This window comes from Mirounga leonina, unplaced genomic scaffold (assembly GCF_011800145.1).
Source record: "Mirounga leonina isolate KUSES-001 unplaced genomic scaffold, KU_Mleo_1.0 Mir_175, whole genome shotgun sequence".
Lineage (NCBI taxonomy): Eukaryota > Metazoa > Chordata > Mammalia > Carnivora > Phocidae > Mirounga > Mirounga leonina.
Genome location: NW_023270453.1, coordinates 10,409,681 through 10,422,667, shown reverse-complemented (window position 1 = coordinate 10,422,667; position 12,987 = coordinate 10,409,681). Strand labels below are relative to the sequence as shown.

The 12,987-nt window shown below is 46.2% G+C and overlaps 1 long non-coding RNA gene across 2 annotated transcripts; it reads left to right on the top strand.

Moving 5' to 3' along the window:
* Positions 1 to 295: 295 nt before the first annotated feature.
* On the top strand, positions 296 to 7,362 carry LOC118021592. Of its 2 annotated transcripts, none has more exons than XR_004682230.1 (2): positions 296 to 805; positions 3,135 to 7,362. It is a non-coding gene; the product is annotated as an uncharacterized LOC118021592 (long non-coding RNA). The 2 variants fall into 2 exon arrangements; XR_004682231.1 differs by having other exon boundaries at positions 3,080 to 7,362.
* The last annotated feature ends 5,625 nt before the right edge of the window (positions 7,363 to 12,987 follow it).

Genomic DNA, 12,987 nt, shown 5'->3' with positions numbered 1-12,987 from the left:
ATCCCGACCTAGCCAGTGGTCGTACCCCAAACAGGATGCTCTGGCCAAACGCCAGAGTGGCCACCCTGCGGACATGCCCTCAAAGCTATCAGGGGGAGCCCCCATAAATGTCCTAAGCTTGGGCGCCTGGGTGGCTCAGTCATTTAAGCGTCTGCCTTCGGCTCAGGTCATGATCCCAGGTCCTGGGACCGAGCCCCACATCGGGCTCCCTGCTTGTCGGGAAGCCTGCTTCTCCCTCTCCCTCTGCCCCTCCCCACTGCTTATGCTCTATCTCTTGCTCGCTCTCAAATAAATAAATAAGAATCTTTAAAAATGTTTAAAAAAATAAAAAAGGTTGACCAAAAAAAAAAAAAAATGTCCTAAGCAGAACTGGAGGTTTATTTAGCAAAGTTCAGGAAAAAGGCAGAGCAGGTGTCTTGTCCCAAAAGTCCCCTCCAGAGGCCCCTTGAGAAAGAATGTACCAGCTGCTACATTTCCAGTCCCTTCCTTGACATTTATTGGCTTTTTTGATGAATGTGAGAGCGATTTTTCTGTCAACAGCTTCTCATTAGGGGCCTAGTGATGTTCTTTCTGACCATTATTTTTCTCAGTATCATGCCTGGTCACTGGGAGGAGAAAAGGTTCCACTTAGCATCCATCCGTCTTTGCGGCAGCGGAGAGCCCAGCGGATCCCACCGAAACACTCGCCTGCGCCCACAGCTGCCCCAGGGCGCGCAGAGAGTTTAGGCAGATGGCCAGCCATTAACGAATGCCTCCTTCTCTGGCACCATGCTTCTCCATCCATTCCTTTAAGGACATATTTCAGGTTTGATTCTGTTTCTTTTTAAAATAAATTATGGAGAACTTGTTGGTGAAATAATCCACTAGGACTTGCTTCCGAGAGGTGACCAATTCTCACCACAAAGGACAAGGCTGCCTTGGAAAAGTCTGGAACTCGCGGGTGTTGAAAGAGGGCGCCCCGTTTCCTTCAGGACAGTTTATGTCGCCCCTGAGATGCACTGTCTTGACGTGACGATGGTACAGGAAAGCATGCAGAGGCGTCTGATGTTCCCATCGTTGATCAGCAACCATGTCAACCTCCACACACGCCCCCTCCACCTTCCCTGCCCCCAGATGCACAAGTCTAACCTGGAAGGGCACATTTTTTAAAAAGGTTTTTAATTATGGACAATTTCAAACACAAGGAAAAGTTGAGAGAGAGTGTAATACCCTACCCCATACTCGGCTTTTTTTTTTTTTTTTTAAGATTTTATTTATTTATCTTGAGAGAGAGAGAGCACGAGTGAGGTGGAAGGGCAGAGGGAGAGGGAAAAGCAGACTCCCTGCTGAGCAGGGAGCCAGACGTGGGGCTCGATCCCAGGACCCTGGAATCATGACCTGAGCCAAAGGCAGACGCTTAACTGACTGAGCCATCCAGGCGCCCAAGAAAAAGCTTTATGAAGAACTGTGAGCCAGGGTAACAGTGAGTTTGGGTAATAGCACATACCATTGTTAATTTCCCAGTTGTGGTGAACACGGTGGTCTAAGATGGTAACAGTAGATGCCGGAAGAAGATACAGGAGTTCTGCCCTATGCTTTAAACTCTTCGGTAAATCTAGAATTATTTCAAATAAAAAGGTTTTTTTTAAGTGATATGCAGGGGCACCTGGGTGGCTCAGTTGGTTAAGCGTCTGCCTTCTGCACGGGTCATGATCTCAGGGTCCTGGATCAAACCCCACGTCGGGCTCCTTGCTCAGTGGAGAGTCTGCTTCTCCCTCCCCCTACTCTTGCACTCTAGCTCATTCTCTCTCTCTCTCTCAAATAGATAAAATTTTATTAAAAAATAAAATGATATGCAGCTGTATTAGGGTTCTTTGAGAACCAGAACCGATAGGCCAGTTGGACAGAGAACTCTAGAAAGAGATTAATTATGAGGAATTGGCTCATGCAGTTATGGAGTCTGAGCAATCCCACCATCCGCAGTGGGCAAACCGAAGACCCACAGAGCTAGAGCTAGTGGTGTAGTTCAAAGGCAGAGAACCACGTCTGAAAGCCCAAGACCCAGGAGCTCTAAGGGCAGGAGAAGGCTGATGTCCCAGGTCAGGCAGTCAGGCAGGGAGTGTGGGAATCTTGCCTTCCTCCAGCTTTTTGGTCCATTCAAGCCCTCAACTGATGGGATGAGTTCCACCCGGTCTACAAACAGTAAAAACAAGTTTTTAAAAGGTCATTATGTTCCTAGAAAAAGAACTGGAAGAAAATATTCCAAAATGTAATTTTTTTTTCCTGGAAGTGGGACTGCCAACATTTTTCTTCTTCCTTTTACTTTTCTACATTTTGTATACTTTTACCAAATTTTCTATAATTTTTTTTAAAGATTTTATTTATTTATTCATGAGAGACAGAGAGAGAGACAGAGGCAGAGGGAGAAGCAGGCTCCCCGTGGAGCAGGGAGCCCGATGCGGGACTCGATCCCAGGACCCTGGGATCATGACCTGAGCCAAAGGCAGACGCTTAACCGACTGAGCCACCCAGGCGTCCCAAATTTTCTATAATTTTTAAGTAATCAAAAGCTTAAAAGGAGCACCCTAGGATCTGCTTCTGTTGTTTGTACCATTAAGCTCTGATACTGTTTGATGAATTAACTCTGTGCTTATATGGAGGGATGAGGAATATTTAATCATTATCAAATAACATCTAAATTTTTGGGGTACTACATAAGAAAGGAATTGATCCCATAAACCAATATAAGCCCCACTCTTTTGGGCAATCACAAGCTCAATAAAAGCTCAGTGGCCCCAGACGCTCGCTCAATTAGAATGACTGGTATCAATTATTTCTTGTTCTCCTTGCAAAGCAGCAGTTACAAACTTCTCCAGCAGAGGGCGATGGTGGCCCACCTCTGGACAGAAATCTCGCGGCCTGACTCGCTAGGTTACTGTGAATGGAAAAATCGTATTTGCTTCTTGGTCCTGAGAATAAATGTAACTTATTTAGCAGGTTATGTGGTAAACTTAGTTAGATGTTAGATCAGGCCAGGCAGTGGAGAGGAAGAAGTTCATAAATAGATTACGTGTTGTTGTTGTTGTTTAAATAATAATAGAGTTGGCCGACCTCAGTGTGCTGTGAAGATTGCAGACAGTACATTACTCTTCCAGGACACTCCACCCTGAGACGCAAAGTACCCCAACCAAAAAGACTTCCCCCCTTCTTGTGACGCCTTCATCCATCTCAGTATCCAGATGAGGGTACCACGCGATGGTCCCCAAGTCTCCCAGCCGGTAAGTGATGGGAGCAGGGCCCCGACTTCGGTCACGGAACACCACGCCCCTGTCAGGACACAGAGATCCCTGGTTCTCTTCCTCTTCCTGGGAGGGCACCCGTTCCCCTAGATCAGAGAGTTTCACCCTTATGAACGTATTTAACCTCCAGCCCCTCCCGAAAGACCCTGGAAACCACCCCCCATATAGTCACACGAGGGCAGAGAGGCTTCCATTTGGGGGTGACAACTGAGGGCATAGCAGGTGGGCTGGTCAAACAATTTACAGCCGGTATATTTTTAGTATTTAATTGCAAGGCTGTTCTCAACGATCAAGGAGGAAAGGTGTAGTTCTCTGGGCATTCTTTTCAAAACCTCACCTCTTCTCTGCCCTTTCGCTCCAATGAACACAGAATATAATGGCAGGATACCTGACGGCAATCTCTTCTCCCATTGCTGGGGTGGGTGAGTAATGGGAGTTATTTCTGTTTCAGCCGGGGCGAGATGCTGTGGGGTTGGGTTTGGCCTCTCGGTTTGGGTCTGATTGGTTTGGTTTGCTTCTTTCTTCTTCTTTCCTACTCTGAGAACAAGAAGAGGTAGAAGGACTCCTGCCTAGGCAAGAAATTCTCCACAAGTGACTATATTACTCGGCCGTTAACACGTCTCAGTGGTCTGGGTGTTTGCTGCAAGGCTGTATTGCTCCACAGGGGACTCTGATTCGGAATAATCCATTTTAAGAGAATTCAGGTTTTTTTGAAAGTGTATTTAGTGGGTGCACACAATGGCTGTGCTAACTGTATTTGGTTCGGTCCGACCTGAAGTTCACATTCCCTGAGCACACAGCCCCTCGTGCCTAAGTGCCCCTCCTACTGCTGTCGGCTTAGCGGTTTCTCGACACTCTGATGTTTAACGTGAGACCGCCCTCCCCCAGCCGTCTACCATCTTACTCTGATTCTCAGCACCTGCAACTCAGATTTTCTTTCTTTCCTTTCCCCTCCCTCTCTTCCTTGCGCATTTTCTCACACTCTAATATAAGCTGCACGAGGGCAGGGACCTTGCCTGTCTCGTTCATGTCTGTATCCTTCCTCATGAGGACACGCCTGGCACGAAGTAGGCACCCAACGATTATTTGTGGAATGAACAAATGAATGAGCAAAAGAAAGAAGGAATGAATGAGCTCCCTGGAAGGGGAAGAAGGCTTTTTATCAGCAGCTTCTCTCTTTGCAGGGAGAGCTCTTCGCAGTCGGCCAGAGGATTGCAAAAGGAATCGAGGCCAATGAGAAAGAATTCTTAACCACACAAGAAAGAGAATAAAGAAACAGGGAGCTAAGGATTCCCCTTGACGAAAATTCAAAAACTTCCTCCAGTAATAATTGCATCTGTTTGTGGCAAGGATTTGTACTATGTCTGTATATTCCCATGCCTTGCACGACTGGGTGTGTAATTAAGTGTTAGAGTGTATGGACAGAATTCACAAATCTTTCTCCAGCACTCTCAGCCACTAGGAGTGAAAGCGGGCTGCCGCTGAGCTCAGGGCTGGGCTTTGCGGGGGGCGGTGCTCCGCAGGACAGGCGCAAGGCCACTGAGGCTCTGCCAAGGCAGTCACTGCAATGATCAATCAGGGGTTCGGGCTGAGCATGAAAAGCAGAAAGTCCAGGTAGGAGCTAACGTGTTTCAAGAAATCGGAACATTCTGGACACTGGCATCTTCTGTGAGGTCAAAGACCAACCACATCAGGCCTGAGAGCCAGCATGATGAAACCACAGGACCACAGAGCAGGGTGTGGTTGGTTTGAATTTCTCGGGTGGAGAAGGTGCAGGCGATCATAAGATCCCGGTGTGAGTGGGAAGTGGGGTGGATGTGGAGGCAGGAGGGGACAGTGTGTGGGGACAGTGTATTGCCAGGCTGTCTTTGCAGATCCTGCAGGGCCTTGGTGGGAATAGAAGTGCACAGTGCTCCCCCTGCAGGGACCAGCACAAGGCTTGGAGAGGGAGACTGAAGGGTAGCAGAGTACACCACCCAAAATATGAACAGGAGTTCAGGACATCCCACCCCAAGTCTGCCGCTTTGCTCTATTGATTATTTTAAGCCATAGGCACTTGAGAGGCTTTCTCTGAGCTCCCCTCACCTGCTCCTCCAACAGGAAGTCAGTGTCCTAGAGCCCCTCCCTGGGAGTTCCACCCATAGGGAAGAGTGGCTCTCATCACTGCAGGGGCACTAGAAGTCAAAGCCACACCCAGACTTAGTCACAAACTGTTACACTCCCATCTGTTCTTCTAGACCCCTCATCCTTCCCAATAATCACTTCCTCGTCCCTAAGAGCCCCCCTCCCCTTTCCCCATTCAGATGGTATCTGGGCCTGAGTTCTAAGTCACCTCAGAGAGATACTAATCTTTCCCCCCATGTCTCCCATGTATACCTGAGGTCTACATGTTAATAAACCTGTTTATCTCTTGTTAATCTTTCTTTTATTACAGAGTTCTCAGCCACAAACACAGAAGGTAAGGGGAAATTATTTTTCCTCCCCTATTAAGACTAATCATGCAAGGAACCAGAGTGAGGATGGGGGCAGAGGGAAAAAGAGACACCAGACAGGAGAGTGTGGAGGGATGCAGGCAGCGTGGGTGGGCTGGTCTGCTTTCCCTGCAGTGACCGCACTTTTTTCCAGGATGTGAGAGGCCTGCCTCAGTCCTGCCGGTGTCCAGGGCAGCTGAGAGAGTCTCAGCTGGCTGCTCTGGGAGATGGCAGGCTTGCCCTGATGCACTGAGGTCTGAAGAAGGTAAAGGGCTGGGGCTGGGAGGCTGAGCTGACCTATGAAAGGAAATGCCCCATAATATTCAAAAGAGTAGTGAATAAATTCAGCTGTTCTCCTCAATTTCTCAAACCTCACATCTTCTGGAGTCAGAGGGGATGTGTAAACCTTTGACTTTTCACGGAATTTTAGATGAGCAGAGAGAACAGGAAGCTTACTAACTTCAGAGAAAATAATCCAATGATTGGATTGGACTGCAATATGTTTAGAGCTACCATCACAAAACATAACACTGCACAGCACTGACAACAACAGGTACTTTTGCTTTTATCCGAGAACTACTATGCAGTCACCTAATAAAATATTTTAGAGGAAAAGCAGTGCAGGGAAATAAGAAGTATGCGTGGGGGTCCTTGTTAATGAGTTTGCAAGAGTGGACTTAAATCCCTGGACCACCTCCTGTCTGTACATTGGTAGCTCAGCTACAGTCGTTGGTGATTGTCAAAATCTCCTCCTGGATCATCCATTTAGATTCAGCAGGAATGTGTCACACCAGACCCTACTGATGCAGAATCTCTGTGTTTGGAGGAGAGCAGGCATTTCCAATTTTAACAAGTTCTTCTGCTGATTAATAGGCATTATATCAACACTAAGAAAAAATATATATATATTATATATATATATATCCCCTTTCATCTTGCTCTATGTATTTCTTCAAAAGTGACCAAGTAGAAAATTTTCCTGTACAGCACAATCAAGTTCTCACATTCAGTTACCCTCCTCCAGTTTTGTGTTTGTTTTCTCAAGTCCTAAAGTTGATTTTTAATAAGGGAGTAGTAATCCTAGCCCATCGAGCTCGCATTTGTTTGTTGTTTAAATGATGCTTTGATTTCACAGTCAGGCTGTGTTTATATGGCCCTTGGTGCCCTCCCAGAGAATTTTAGTAATGATAAGAAAACGTCTCTGCTTTTCTCCTTGCTTATCTCTTCCACTGCTTGAGCACGATGTCCTAGATGTCCCCAACGTGAGGCATCTGGGACTAAGAGCCACAGAGAGGTGCACGAGACCCTGGCTAGCCTTCAAGAGCAACAGAAGCAAGTCAAAAGGAAACGCCAGGGAAAGAGGACCTTCCCCAAGGACACTTCCTGCAGAAGTTCATTTCAGTAACAATGAAATACTAGTGTGCTTCTTTCTAGATTTGTTGCATTAATGGCTATGTATACAAGAGGGATGGCCACCATCTCCCTGCTTAAGTTCCCGGAGGGGCAGGGATTTAAAATGAGGTCCTTGGAAGAATTAGAAATGCCTTGAAGATGAACTCTATTCCTCAGAGTTGTGTACAACACCCAAAATAAAATATATGTGTAAAGCCTCACTAATATCAACAGTAAGTTTAAATTCTACTCAATTCCATTGAGTTTTTTTGGTGTGCATGTGTCAGAAGTTGGCAACCAGTCCCGTATACAGAATGCCCTCACTCCCCACAACAACAAGTTGATAGCACTAGACAGCCTGACACTCAAACCCAGCGCCACTCCAACCTGCACTACCCAGTGGGTCCCCAGCTTCACCAAGAAGCTCCACCCACATCTAATTTACATTGGCCTTCCACATAGGATTTCAATCGCTAAAAGTATCCCACTCCTTTAAATTTTCTATTACATGTTTGAAAACCATTGTCCCTAAGGTACAGTATCTGAGACCAAGGAATGACCTTCCCAAGAATGAAGTAGCTCATTAATGGCAGATGTAAGATATATCCATTTCCTGTTCTGCTGTAACAAGTTATGACATCCTTAGTGACTTAAAACAACTCAAATGTATTACCTCACAGTTCTAGAGGTCAGAAGTCCAAAATGAGTTCCACTGGACTAGAATCAAGGTGTTGGCAAGACTGCATTCCTTCCAGAAGCTCTAGGGGAGAACCTATTTCCTTGCCTTTTCCAACTTGTAGAGGCCACTTACATTTTTTTGGCTTGTGACTCCAGCCAGCAACCACAACCCTTCAACCTCTGCTTCCTTCATCGTATCTCCTCTGTCTCTGACCCTCCTACATCCCCCTTATAAAGACACTTGTGATTATACTGGGCCCACCTGGATAATCCAGGCATCTTTTCCCATCTCACAATCCTTTACTATATATGCAAAGTCCCTTTTGCCATGTAAGGTAACATTCACAGGGTTAAGGAACTGGTATCTTTGGGGGACCACTATTCTGCCTACCACATGGGACCAGAACTCTGGTCTGTTGACTTCCGGCCCAGGAATCCCTACTGATCTCAGGTCCTCACTGCCCCCTCCATCCTCTTGGGCTCCTCAGAGTCAAGGTCATCTCTGAGACTCAGAGACAGCAGCTGGGTTACACAGAGCAGAGGATTTTCTCTTGAAGTGGTGGTTTACCATTGTGCACACCCCATATATCCCTGGTAGTACATACCCACCACCCATATTACCTAACTCTTCAGAAGGAACGGGGGTTGCCCCTTGGATCAAGATGTATCTTGATGGTTCACTGAAAAGGGTTAGGGGGTAGACTCCTCATCTAGGAATGAAGATAGTTCTGCCTTCTGGTGTAGTTCTTAGGAGCCTGAGTATGGTGGAATGAAACACCCCAATATTGACAAGTCCCTGGGAGTGACCCAAGGGCTGGTACAAATGTGCATTGCCCACATTGATCAGAAACCAAGAAACAAGGGAATCAGAAGAGGAGGGAAGGAGATGCAAGCTGAGCTGACAGCCTGGGAGGGTCCTTGTGAGGCCAGGATAAGAGAGACAGCGCATACAGGGACAGGGAAGGGCTGGTACCCGGCACTGCCTGACCGCTGAGTCACCTTGACCTATCACTCAGAACCCCTTAGCCAAGGCGTCTTGGCTAGAGAAGAAACAGAAGGGCCCTCTGTCCAGAAAACACACATCAGGCATCCTGCAAGCCTCAGGGGTCTTGCCCGGGGCTCCTCCCCCTTCCCACTGCAGGAACGAGAGAATTCCAGTGGTGTTACACTTTGGCTCCTAGACGAGCTGTGGGCCTCAGAGAGGAGGAGCCAGGCAGCAGCAGGAGACAGAGAGGCATTAGCTGGGATCAGGAATCCAAACCTCACCCCTGCCTCCCCAGCGCCAAGCAAACAGGAGTAACCGTGGAGCCCAAGGCCAGATTATCCTGACGGCGTGAAGTCTCCTGAGAAACCCAGCTGAGAAAGGTTTAATGATAACTAGAAATGAATGATGCAGATTCTCCAAATGAAGACAAGTGATCTTCTAATCTAGGAGGGGGGTAATCAACTGAAAGGTCCTCCTCATTCCAAGGGCTGGCTTCATGGGCGACTGAGGAGGGCAGTCCCTCAGGGCCCTGAGCTCAGAAGGACCTCACATTTGGCTTAACGTCTGCCATCACCCTCTTGCACTTGTTAATCATTTCTGAGCAAGCGGCCCCTCATTTCCATCTTGCACTGGGCCCCGCAAATCACGTAGCAGGTCCTACAAGTATATCGTACTTGTGATTACATAGGACTAAGCTTTAAGACAAAAACAAAATGCTCAGAGTCTCAATTTATAAGGCAGATACCTAATCTATTCATTAAATCAGACAAAACTCAGCAGAGAAGTCTCTCCTGCCCTCCCCCTACCCTCCACCCCCAACACTGGCACACACATAACCCCAGGCTTCCCCTGGTCCAACGGACTGTGCCAAACTGTAGTTCCATCATGTGCGGGCGGGACCAGGCCATCATTTGGAGAAGCTGCAGTGTATTTTGCTGCATTGAAGGGAAATAATTTAGGACTCAGCCGACAGCTTATACACATTTTTTTACCATGGTTCAATCAACTCAAGAGAAGAGCCAAACTTCAAAATGAGTTTGAACATTTAGAAGTTAAGTTCTCTAACAGACTCAACCATTACCACCAGAATAAGATTTCAAAATCAAAGAGGAGGGATGCCTGGGCTCAGTCAGTTAAGCGTCTGCCTTCGGCTCAGGTCATGATCCCGAGGTCCTAGAATCGAGCCCCACATCGGGCTCCCTGCTCAGGGGGGCGGGGGGCTGCTTCTCCTACTCCCTCGGCTGTGGCCCCCACTTGTGCACTCTCTCTGTCAAATAAATAAATAAAATACTTAAAAAAAAAAAAGACGAGGAAAGGGAGACCACAGTACACAAAAAGGTGAACGGAACTTTCCTTATAAGGTGGCTATTTGAGTGAGGTTCAAGGAGGTTTAAGTGAGAGCATCTAGGACATGGCCCGCACATAATAGATGCTAACTAAATAACTGTAATCCTCCTTTTCTCTTCAAAAACCCTCTTTGTACACTCTTCTCTTCTTCCAATCTTGCCAAGTAAGTCACAACCTTAAGTGGCATCCGCCCTTCTGTGTACCTCAACATCCCAAATTCGTATGTTGGAGTCCTAACTCCCAGGACCTAGGAATGTGCCTGTATTTGGAGACAGGGCCTTTAAAGAGGTAATTAAAATAAGGTCCTCATCCAACATGACTGGTGTCCTTATAAGAAGAGGAGATGAGGACATAGACAGGAACAGAGGGAAGACCAGGTGAGGACACAGGGAGAAGACAACTGTCTAAAGCCAAGGAGAAAAAAAGGCCTCAGAAGAAACCAAACCTGTCAACACCTTGATCTTGGACTTCCAGCTTTCAGAGTTGCAGGGAAATAAAATTCTGTTGTTTAAGACACCCAGGATGAGGTACTTTGTTATGGCAGCCCGAGCAGAATCAGATAGCTAACATCATCAGAACTGTGGTTCTTGCACAGAGGCAAGCCTAGTCTGCCCAGAGCAAGAAGATACCTGAAAGAGGGTAGCACTACTCATCAGGAATCTGGTGCTTGAATGCCTCCCACAGATATTCAGCCAGGTGTCTCTTCTGGGGATTCACAGCCTCCTGGTAGACAGAAGCCACTGTACTCTGTGGAAGGGAAGAAGGTGTCTATTTGGGTGTCATCAGTCACTCATGCTAGCCCAGTGTACCAAACTGTTCACATACTTCTGGGCCCTGTTCTAACCTCAAGAAAAGACTTTTCTTAGTTGTTTTCTTCGTCTTTGCCCTGAGCTGCAAAACACACATGGAGTCAGTCTTCCACCCAATGTCTGGGCTGAATCAGCACCATTAGCACCCGAAGTCTGAGTAAACTGCCGGCCTAATGGGCTTTACTTGTGTTCCCTAAGGAAATTACAGGCCAAGAGCTGGAGATGGAGGATGTGTGTTACCATCTGGGTATTTCTAATTCCTGGAAGAATTATATGGTACCATGAAATAGGGCTCAAGGTAGGGATAACCAGAAGACCTTATTATACCATTCCTAATACCACTTCCACCGAGTTCTCTCATTGCCAGCACCGTTAGGCACATCACAAACATTTTTTTTCTCCCAAGGCAGATTTCTATAACACAGAGGACCCAGCCTGCATCAAGAAAAGCACCAAGAATCAGGCCCATGTATTTAGGGTGTCAGGGAAAGAATTTTTCCAGGTGATTAAATGCTTTGTCCATCACATGTCAACTGCTTCTCACTAGATATACATCTGTGTACCTGCGTTGTCAGGTACATAGTAACTCCTATCTCCTGAACCCTCTCCAACATATACTATTCAGTAATAATATAGTTTTTAATTAATTTATTTACATATACCTTGTCTCGTTCTGAAAAGTATTTAAGGCAACTCCTAGATGGATATATTGCATATGGCAAAATAACATGCATTGATTTAATATGCACTGAGCACTTCCTATGTTCCAGGCACTGTGCCAGGTGCTGGAGAAACAGTAGGAAATGAAAGACGTGAAATCTTTATATTTATCTGCATACACAATTTCTGGAGCTCCTCGTTTCTTCCTGTGGATTCAAGTTACTACCGGGTGTAATTTAATCCTAGCTTAAATCCTAGCAACAAATTCTCTCGGGGTTTTTTGGGTAATATCCAGGGATATGTTTATTTCACCTTCGTTTTCATTAATAGTTTTGCTGGATATAGAGATCTTGATTGACACTTGTTTGAAGGCGGAGCATTCTGAAGCTGGGATTCCAGTGCCTCTGGTCTCCTTTGAATGAGAAATCAGCCATTAACAGTTTTGTCCTGTATTTGATGACTTGTCTTCCTCTTCCTCTTTTCAGGATTACTTCTTTGTCTTTGCCTTTAAGCAGTTTATGATGTGTCCAGATGTGGTTCTCTTTGTCTTTATTATATGGGAATTCATTGAGCTTTTGGGCCTGTGGGTTAATGCTATTCATCAGATTTAGAATTTTTAAAAAAGATTGTATTTATTATTTATTTGACAGAGAAAGAGAGAGCACAAACAGAGAGAGTGGCAGAGGGAGAGGGAGAAGCAGGCTCCCTGCTGAGCAGAGACCCTGATATGGGGCTCGATCCCAGGACCCTGAGATCATGACCTGAGCCGAAGGCAGAGGTTTAACTGACTGAGCCACCCAGGCACCCCAGATTTGGAAATTATTTATTCAGGTATTTTCCACTCTTTTCTCATCTCCTTCTGAGACTCCCATTACATGTATTTTGGTGTGTTTAATATTGTCCCACATCTCAAAAGCTCTGTGTTTCTTCAATCTTTTTCCTGTGTGTTGTCCAGATTGTGTAATTTCTACTGATTTGTCTCATGTTCATTGATTCTTTCTTCTGCCATCCAGTATCACTCCTGAGCCCAATAGTGAATTTTTCATTTGATTATTGTACTTTTCAGAATTCCGGTATTTCCATGTGGTCCCTTTTTATAGATTTTATTTCTCTGTTGAGATTCCATATTTATTGAGTCATTGTGTCATATTTTCCTTAAATTTTTAAAGATTTTATTTGTTTTTGTGAGAGAGAGAGAGAGAGGGAGAGTGTGCAAGCACAGGGGGAAGGTGCAGAGGGAGAAGCAGACTCTCTGCTGAGCAGGGAGCCCGATGTGGGACTCCATCCCAGGACCTTGGGATCGTGACCTCAGCCGAAGGCAGACGCTCAACCAACTGAGCCATCCAGGTGCCTGTTCCTTTAATTTT